General features: G+C 43.3%; 1 protein-coding gene across 2 annotated transcripts in view; it reads left to right on the top strand.

Annotated features, from left to right (window-relative positions):
- Positions 1-2,455: 2,455 nt before the first annotated feature.
- Positions 2,456-8,787, top strand: part of plagl2 (pleiomorphic adenoma gene-like 2) — a 54,110-nt gene continuing 47,778 nt past the window's right edge. The window contains exon 1 of one of the 2 annotated variants that reach the window (XM_063208832.1): positions 2,456-2,577. The gene's annotated coding sequence lies outside the window, so the exon portion shown is untranslated. Of the gene's footprint in view, positions 2,658-8,787 lie in introns of both variants that reach the window. The other variant, XM_063208831.1, reaches the window with a different exon arrangement.

The following is an 8,787-nucleotide window of genomic DNA, read 5'->3' as shown; positions in this document are numbered from 1 at the left end:
CAAAACAGTCCATACAGGGAAAGGGGGAAACATATGTTGACCACATATTTGGATTTAAATTCTAGTCCTTTTATTGAATTATTAGGTCTGAAGGTGGACATGGGAAATGTTTATTGGACTTGAAAACATATTGGACTGGAAAACATCAGACGTCCCTTGTGCAACACGTGCGTAAACATGTTTATTCCACTCGAGATCAACACACACGTTTTCACGGACATACGTTTTGAGGTTAACTTCCCAATTTCGAGACCTACGTGCCCTAAAAATTAAGTGAAACAAGACTTCAGGCAACAGAAAGACAACATTGCAAATGAGACGTTTCATGTTCTCATGTAGTACACCCTCACTTTCACATCTATAACCCCGCTAGAAAATAACGTAGCTTATAGTTTTTCAAATGTATGAATAATTTGTAACTACTAAATTACAAGGACAAAAGCTTTGGAAAGCTCATTTCCGCTTTACGCACCTCTTAAGTGGGCGACAGCTATTTTCAGACGGACGGGAAAAACATGCAGCAGAGTAATTTCAACATCTAACCCTCATAAAGGCATTCAATTGATTAACTACACCGCAGAACCCATTCACAAATGCGAATGACCAGGGGTCGGTTTACAATGTTGGCCATTTGGGGGAAAAAATAAAATAAATATCCAAACTCTTTTTGCTGAACTTTTACACTGTGGAAACATCCAAGGAAGCTTCTGCAACGAATAATTCTTCTCCTGATAATAAATCGATCAAATAAATAACCGGTTGTCACAAAAAACTCCCCTGTTCACAAATGATCTGAAACAAAAACAAAACATCTCATTTCGTTTGAAAACTACCTGGTTTTATCAGTCCAAATGATGAATGGTTGTCCTCCTACTTTCAACTGTTGTGATACAATCACTAACTCCAAAAATTGTGAAATCAGTGATATGATTACCATCCTATATCGCATTTGAACCATGAAAGCAGCGCAACTATAATTGCGTAGCTGAACAATCCCAAGATGTTTCTGTAGACATTTAAAAAAAAAAGACTTAGAAACGTGCTCTCGCTGCAAGGCATTGAACAAGCTGAGGGGCTTATTGAAGACCCTTGCTCCCCAACCCCCTACTCTAGCTGTCTTTCACGCTCGCGCGCGCGCGCCCATACACACAAGCACACACACAAACATAGACACACTTTACGCACGCGCGCCCGCACTCACTCCCACTAAACACACACACACACACACAGACACACACAGAGACACACACAAACCCCTCTCTTTCACAAACACACACACACACACACACACCCTTCCGCGGGTCGCATGCATGTGGATGTGAACAGGGAGGGGGTTGGGGTGATGAGGAAACGAGTTGGTATGCCCTGGAAGTAATTCTTTCGCCCCAAAACACAAGGTGAAACGGGACCACCAGAGCATCGCACGTGGGGCTGCTGACTACTCACTGCTTGCGTCCCACGGGGACCAGGAAGCATAAACGCACCATATCTGATGCCATACATTCTCCTAAACATTACATCTCCAAGTGTTGTCAATTAATCTGATATTGGAAAATCTTCTGTCTCTGTGTTGTAGTTCACCACCTGAGATTTACCGGGATGAGAAAGGCTACTAAATATGGCTTTACGCATGTCTTTACGCACAAGTCAATTAATTCTATGTGCATTTCAAATCATTTTAAAAACATAGGGATGTTTGCCCATGCAAACTCCCCTCTACACTTTTCAGTCATTAGACTTCACAGTTGAGCAGCGACGGTGTTGCCATAATGTTAAGTTACTCAATGATTTTATACCTAATGATGAACGATAATGATTCATATCTGATTTTTAAAAAAATAATCAAAGCACATGGCTAAGGTTGATCTGAAAATCATTACAAACATTAGGTTACTTCTTTCATTGCAGCATTACATGATTATAATTGCTATAATCAGTAAAATATCAAACATAAAAGTTAGAAAATAATTTTAAAAACAAAACTGTCCTATTATGGGCATTTCGTATGGTGTTATGGTATGTTTGGAAATTTGACATTTGAAAAAAATATTTGAGACAAATGAGCGCATGCACCTTATAATGGTTTAGACGTATTAAGTTGAAATGTGTATCCCGGTCATTTTTTACGGCAGTGAGTAAGAAGCATCATGGATCTGCCACATTTATCTAATTAGCGTTAAAATAAAGTTTGGATTTCGTTGAAGTGTTGCAATCACCTTGTTCACACTCTTACGAAAACGTGGATTTCAAATGTAATGTCTTGTTGAACTGTTTACATTCGACGGAAGTGCTTCAGAAGTCACAGGTGAGAGTGTATTAATTCACTATTATTTTCAATCCACGGTCAACGACAGCGGAAAAAAACTGTTTGCCAGCCCCAGTAAAAAAGTTTGTGAAAGTGGCCTGACGTCACACTCCCACAATGCTCGCGCCCCACAACTCTGCTGCAGCAGCCTGAGGAGAGCGAGACACACTCAGGCCCCGAAAAAAGAAAAATTATAGAAAAAATTGGAAAAAATAATAAAACAACAGATCGAGGGGAGAAAGACCGGGAAAGGTGGCGTGGGGGCTCCCACGGTAGGTTTGCGCCTAGTCGGTGATGGAATGTTACCGGGGTTCCTTGTGAAATTGACTAATGCAGTGCTGGAAAGTTTTTGGTGGGTAACTGCTCGTTTTCCTGCAAGTCCTCACATAATGTGGCTGCACGTTCTGATGTGTGCATGTTTTTTTAATAAGATCTTGATAATTAATACGCTTATTTCGCCGAAATATTGATACTGAACCGATTGTGAGGCTTAGCTGACATGTATTGTGATGTTATTATCTTACGATCGGACGTCATTTATTTTTGGTTATTTTGTGAAAGTCTGTGCATGCTTCGGGTATTTAATTTTTAATTACGTGATCGCCTGTTCTTCCGAAGCTCTGTCGATAAATATGTTGTACAGAATAACAAATGTTGGCGTTAAGAGAATGTTTTTGGTCCTTGTTGCTTTCTGCTGTGTCGATCGATGTTCACTGTGCGTTTTGCGTAAACAGATTAATTTTAACTAATTTCTGAATATTTATCGTTCAGAGCATGCCTCTGTACTCGGTTAGAGAGAACGAGGTAGAGACAGAAGTTGAAGGGACGTCTCCGTCCTGCTTTACACACGTCTTGAAAAGCAACAAATAAGTTTGTAGAAGTTCGACAAGAATGCAACATGTATCAATTTATGCACAGCGTTGTTACAATGTAGCAACTCATGTAACACACCGCGACTGCAGCGTAGAATTCTAAAATGTCTTTCGTTGTTTCCTATTTGCAATACTTCGTTGTGATGGTCTATGTCGTATGTTACTAGTCATTTGTTTGTCAGTCGTCGGATGTTCCCGGGTGGACTGTGTATCGATGTGACTTGTGTGTCTTTTGCCTTGTATGTGCGCTTTTGCACGGCTGTACCATCCATGTAGGACACCCCTAAAAGTAGGAGTGGTGGTGGTCGCATAGATAGATGTATTTCACAGGCATATGTAGCCTAATTATTGTTGTTTACAGGTAGTTCTAGTAGCTCTAGTCGGATGCTTTTTGCTACACGGGCTAGGTTCAGTCTGTCATATGAAATAGCGTGCAGAGCCACACGTTTAGCCACTGGCTTCACGGAGACCCTCATTGCGTCTATCACATAGGGCCCGATGTGTTTTCAGTATTAGTTAGTTCAGTATACTAGCAGTACCCACACTTGGTTCCCATTCTGACCACTGACTTCACGATATAATCTTTAAAGTATAGGCCTACCACCTATTCTGGTTACCATCTGTCTGCGTTGTGCTTCATGTCAGAGCTAGAAAGGAAAATAACATTTTATTTTCTATGGTGTTGACTTCACAAGTAGGTAGCCCTATTTCATTTCAACTCACGTGTGCTGATAGAACTGGCTGAGATGTTCATGTTGACGTTACGTGGAAGCTGAAATCACCTGTGGCTCAGCACACCCTATTACTACTACCCATGGAGGTGCATGTTTCAGGTCGTGTATCAAATTCAGACAGGTTCAGATAGTGACTGTAGTTCTATAGATTAGATTATATACATTGTGCCATGCAAGCCAGACAACTTCTTACATGGTAGCGTGGCGGGACGGTGGGCCCGTGATTCACATTCATATTCGCTAACTCGATGTCTGTGCCATAGGGGCCTAACCGCTGTCTGTGATTCTGTGTAAACACCAAACTTCACCGAATTGGTGTGAACTCTGCTCTAAAAGAGAACGGAAGCACAAACTTGACCAAAACTTCCTTGCAAGCCCACGCACGGGCAGGTTAGAGAGCACGTCCTCGGATCTGTCACAGCCATGCTCCATCAAGGCCCCACTTCCACTGCCTCGAGCTACATAATAAGGAAATGGAAGTGAGATCGTCACGAGACAATGCCTTTTTGTTATTTACATTTGCTGTGTCTTGCAAGTTAAGACGTTGTGTATATTTGCGCCTGTTGGTCGCAGCCCTACTTGGGTATTTGGGTTACAGTGCTCACGTGTCACATACATCTTCTTTGAACTATCTATCTTGCAGATGTCACATCAGTATTGTGAATTTGCATAACAAACATGTTAGAACAATAATGGAGACCTCATATGCGTAAAATCAGAGGTCTTCCTTATTACCATAGCGTGTTGTTTTGATCGCTAGACAGACTAAAGCCCTACAAATTATTTTGTTAATAGATGTTATTAATAGGCCTATCCATAACAACAACACATTTATTCCCAACTAGACATATTTTTTTCTCTCAACAGCTGGACATAAATTTATATTATTCAAGTGTAAACAAATGTGTCTAAAATAAATTATTCCTAGTCCCTATAGTCCTCTCCTTTTGAAATGGTTCCTCTCACACTGCTTCTTATAGATGAATCAAACATAATCTGCAAGGCAAGCTCAGCGTGATGTGTGAGAACGTTTATCACAGTCAAACAAAAGTCCCACCACTTTTCATGCTACATCTGTCCATGTGCTCTTTGAAAAGACAGCCAGCACACTACATGCCTGATGTGTGTGTGTGTGTGTGTGTGTGTGTGTGTGTGTGTGTGTGTGTGTGTGTGTGTGTGTGTGTGTGTGTGTGTGTGTGTGTGTGTGTGTGTGCATAAGGGACGAGAGAGAGAGAGAGAGAGAGAGAGAGAGAGAGAGAGAGAGTACATGTGTGTGTGTGTGTGTGGGGGGGGGTGGGGTCCTTTAAAAAAAAAACCTCCCACAATCCTTTGCACCTCTGTGGGTAGTAGCCTGATTATCATGAGAAAGGAGCATCAGTTGGAGTAATGGGAGGAACAGCCTTTGGAGAGCACAAGCAAGCGCTAGTTAATAACACGCCAAGACTTTGCCTAAATCCCTCATCTTGCCCTCTGGAGTCTGCTGTTGTTGCTGCTACCACCTCGCTCTGTGTGTGTGTGTGTGTGCGTGCGTGCGTGCGTGCGTGCGTGCGTGCGTGCATGCGTGTGTGTGTGTGGCAGGGCAGAGCTGGATTTTGGTGTCTGTCTGTTTGATTAACATATGAGCGGATGTTGGCTCTGGTGCAACATGAATATTGTTATTTATTTTGTTTTAAGTGCTGCATGAGAAAAACTGCTCCGCTGAGACCCAGAGAGTTTAGTGGTGTGTGTGTGTGTGTGTGTGTGTGTGTGTGTGTGTGTGTGTGTGTGTGTGTGTGTGTGTGTGTGTGTGAGGGAGAAAGAGAGGAAGAGAAAGACAGCGTGTGTGAGAGAAAACACAGTTTGTCCACCCCTATTCAAGAAAAGAAGCTTACCATGTTTGCCTGATGTATATTGTATATATATATATCTGTGTGTGTGTGTGTGTGTGTGTGTGTGTGTGTGTGTGTGTGTGTGTGTGTGTGTGTGTGTGTGTGTGTGTGTGTGTGTGTCCTCTGGCAAACAGATGCGAGCATGTTTGTGTGTCTGTGTGTGTGGCCATACTGTACATACAAGTGTGACTACCGTGTGTGGCCATGTGAGTTAAGGAGTTATTTATTTGGCTCACATAGCGCTTCATCCACAGTAGTCAGGAAGACTGTTGAACCTGGGGTGTGCTCTGGTCACCTCCCGTACCCCCATAAAGCAAAATCACACAAAGCATAGGAAGCAGGGAGGAAAGCAGGAGTACAAAAAAAGAGAAGGAGAAGGAGAGGGAGAGAGAGGGGGAGTTTGGGAGAGAAAGAGAGCGAAGAGATAACATCAGGCCAAGTTCACAGGACTACTATCTCTCCCCCACTAAATCCCCTGCACTGCTCAACAGCCCCAGCCAGATAGCAATCTGTGTGCACAGAAAACTAAAACATCCCCTTTTGGGCTCAGACTCAGGACCCCAGCAGTATATTCCCCAGTGCTGCCTACATTACCGAAGTCCGAACAACGCCACAAAAACCTTTTTGTACGATTCCTTTTGACACATATCGTGCCTCTCCTGTGTTTGTGGGGGGCATTGCTGATGCGGTTTGTTGCCATGATCTCAGTGGCGAGGTGTATTTGAAGTTTTATATAGAGTATCAGATGATACTCCATAGATTACAAAGAGCCTTTAGTCGGGAATGACTGGTTCTGTTGTGTCAAGTATGATATCTGCACAATTCAAAATGTGTTTAGATATTATCTTCAAACACACGTATCGGCAGTACCTTAATGTTGAAAGTTAGGATTATTCTTCACTGTGGTTTTCATTGAGAAAAACCTGTTGTGTAGTACTGAGTATGGAGGTTGTTTTGCAAACTCCTAATGGAAACTTCGGAAGAGCCAATTTTGTCAATCGACGTTGCTTCTGGCGTACCTGTTTTCCAAGTGGCTAGAGAGGCATTTTACCTGTGATGGACGAGCTCTGTCTGTGCTCGTAGATGATGCCTTTAGATTTGGACTCAAAAAGCTTTGCAACAATACAATGGTAGGGAAAAGCACTTGCTTCTCGCAGCACCTTGGTATGTGTCTCTTATGGACAGTACATGAGCCCTGGGTGTGAAAATGAACTAGCGACATATGGCTTGCAAAGGCACAGACGCTTGGTGTGTTTTATGACTTTGGTAGGGGGGGGGGTGGCCTGACACCCACCCTCCCGAGTAACATATAAATGATAATGGTCGCAATCTCCAGTGCAAGCTCAATTAACCCTATTGGGAATACAGTGAGAGCAGCAAGCTGCGCGTGCTGTTTTTGGCAGCCAAAAAAGCCCCCAAAAGAGGGTCTAATGCTTTTTGAGCAGACAGACAGATAAAAGACGTGATGGAAAACAGACATCCCTTCGTACGGAGGGATGTTATAGCACATGAACTCATCTGCTGTGACTGTCTGTCAGAGAAGGGACACACACACAGACGCACAGACATAAACACATACGTACACACATTCGTTCACAAAGCTAGCATGCACACACACACACACACGCATGCATGCACGCGCGCACACACACACACACACACACACACACACACACACACACACACACACACACACACACACACACACACACACACACACACACACACACACACACAAACACACACGCACTTCCTTTCTTCAGCCTTCTCCTTTTCTTTTCTTTCACTCTACCATTTTGCTTAAAAAAGCAGTCCCTCCCAATCTTAAACCCTTTTTACAGCACACAAACTGTATACACATATATGATCACACATTACCACAGCAACTATATAAACAGATTGCATGTACACTTGCACACACACATACACACACACACACACACATACACATACAACGGCAGCGGCCATTTCGTTTTTTTGCACATACACACAGTCACACATGAAGAGCAACGGAGGGTTTTTTCGGCTGGCACACATTCTGACGGCACTTGCAGTATGCGGTGGCTGAAATAGTAAGAGGACGCTAGATGCTTGAACCACATACTGCCACTGTTCCTGCCGGAGCTTTTTCTGGGAAGAGCCAGGCAGCTGTGGCTTTTCAGGACTCGCTTCCATCCATCACAGAGCGGCCCATGGTTTACACCACACACACACACACACACACACACGCACACACACAGTGGGTAACACTTGAGAACAAGCGCACACACATACACTTGTGCATGCGTACACACACACACACACACACACACACACACACACACACACACACACACACACACACACACACACACACAGGGTTGGTCTCGCTCAAAAACATGCGCACACATACACGCATACACACATATACTTACGTATGTGTATGTGTGTACACTCACACACACACAAATGCGCGCACCCCTCTTTCTGCTATAGTTCTCTCCCCCTTTCCCCTATTTTTGTTCTCTTCTGTTGTTCACTCACTTTCAATCCTCTCTCTCACTTTTCTCCTCATCCCCCTCTTCCCAAAACATGGGGGTTTTGTGTACCGGCTGTTTTCTCTCTGATGTTTTCTTGTGAATCCACAAGTCCGAGCCCCTCTCCCAGCTTGCAGTTGTTTGTGTGTGTGTGTGTGTGTGTGTGTGTGTGTGTGTGTGTGTGTGTGTGTGTGTGTGTGTGTGTGTGTGTGTGTGTGTGTGTGTGTGTGTGTGTTTATTGCTGTAGGACATAGATGCCTTATATAGATTGTAGAGTACATTGTATTGCACTTGGAAAATGCGTTCATACAATAGGTGAGGACTGTCAAGTTCACCCAGGTACCTGACCATTTCAGGGTGGGGGGAGAGGGTTATTCTGTGCTGGTTACATGTCTGTGGTGATTCCCATTCATCCAGGTCGTCTTGGTCAAAATAGTTTCATTGTAGGCAACTGGACTCCTTTTTAAAATGTTTTTTTTTTTTTTTTTGCCT

Source organism: Engraulis encrasicolus, chromosome 10, assembly GCF_034702125.1.
Source record: "Engraulis encrasicolus isolate BLACKSEA-1 chromosome 10, IST_EnEncr_1.0, whole genome shotgun sequence".
NCBI classification, from domain to species: domain Eukaryota; kingdom Metazoa; phylum Chordata; class Actinopteri; order Clupeiformes; family Engraulidae; genus Engraulis; species Engraulis encrasicolus.
The sequence above is the reverse complement of the archived record's forward strand: the minus strand, read 5'-3'. Positions and strand labels throughout refer to the sequence as shown.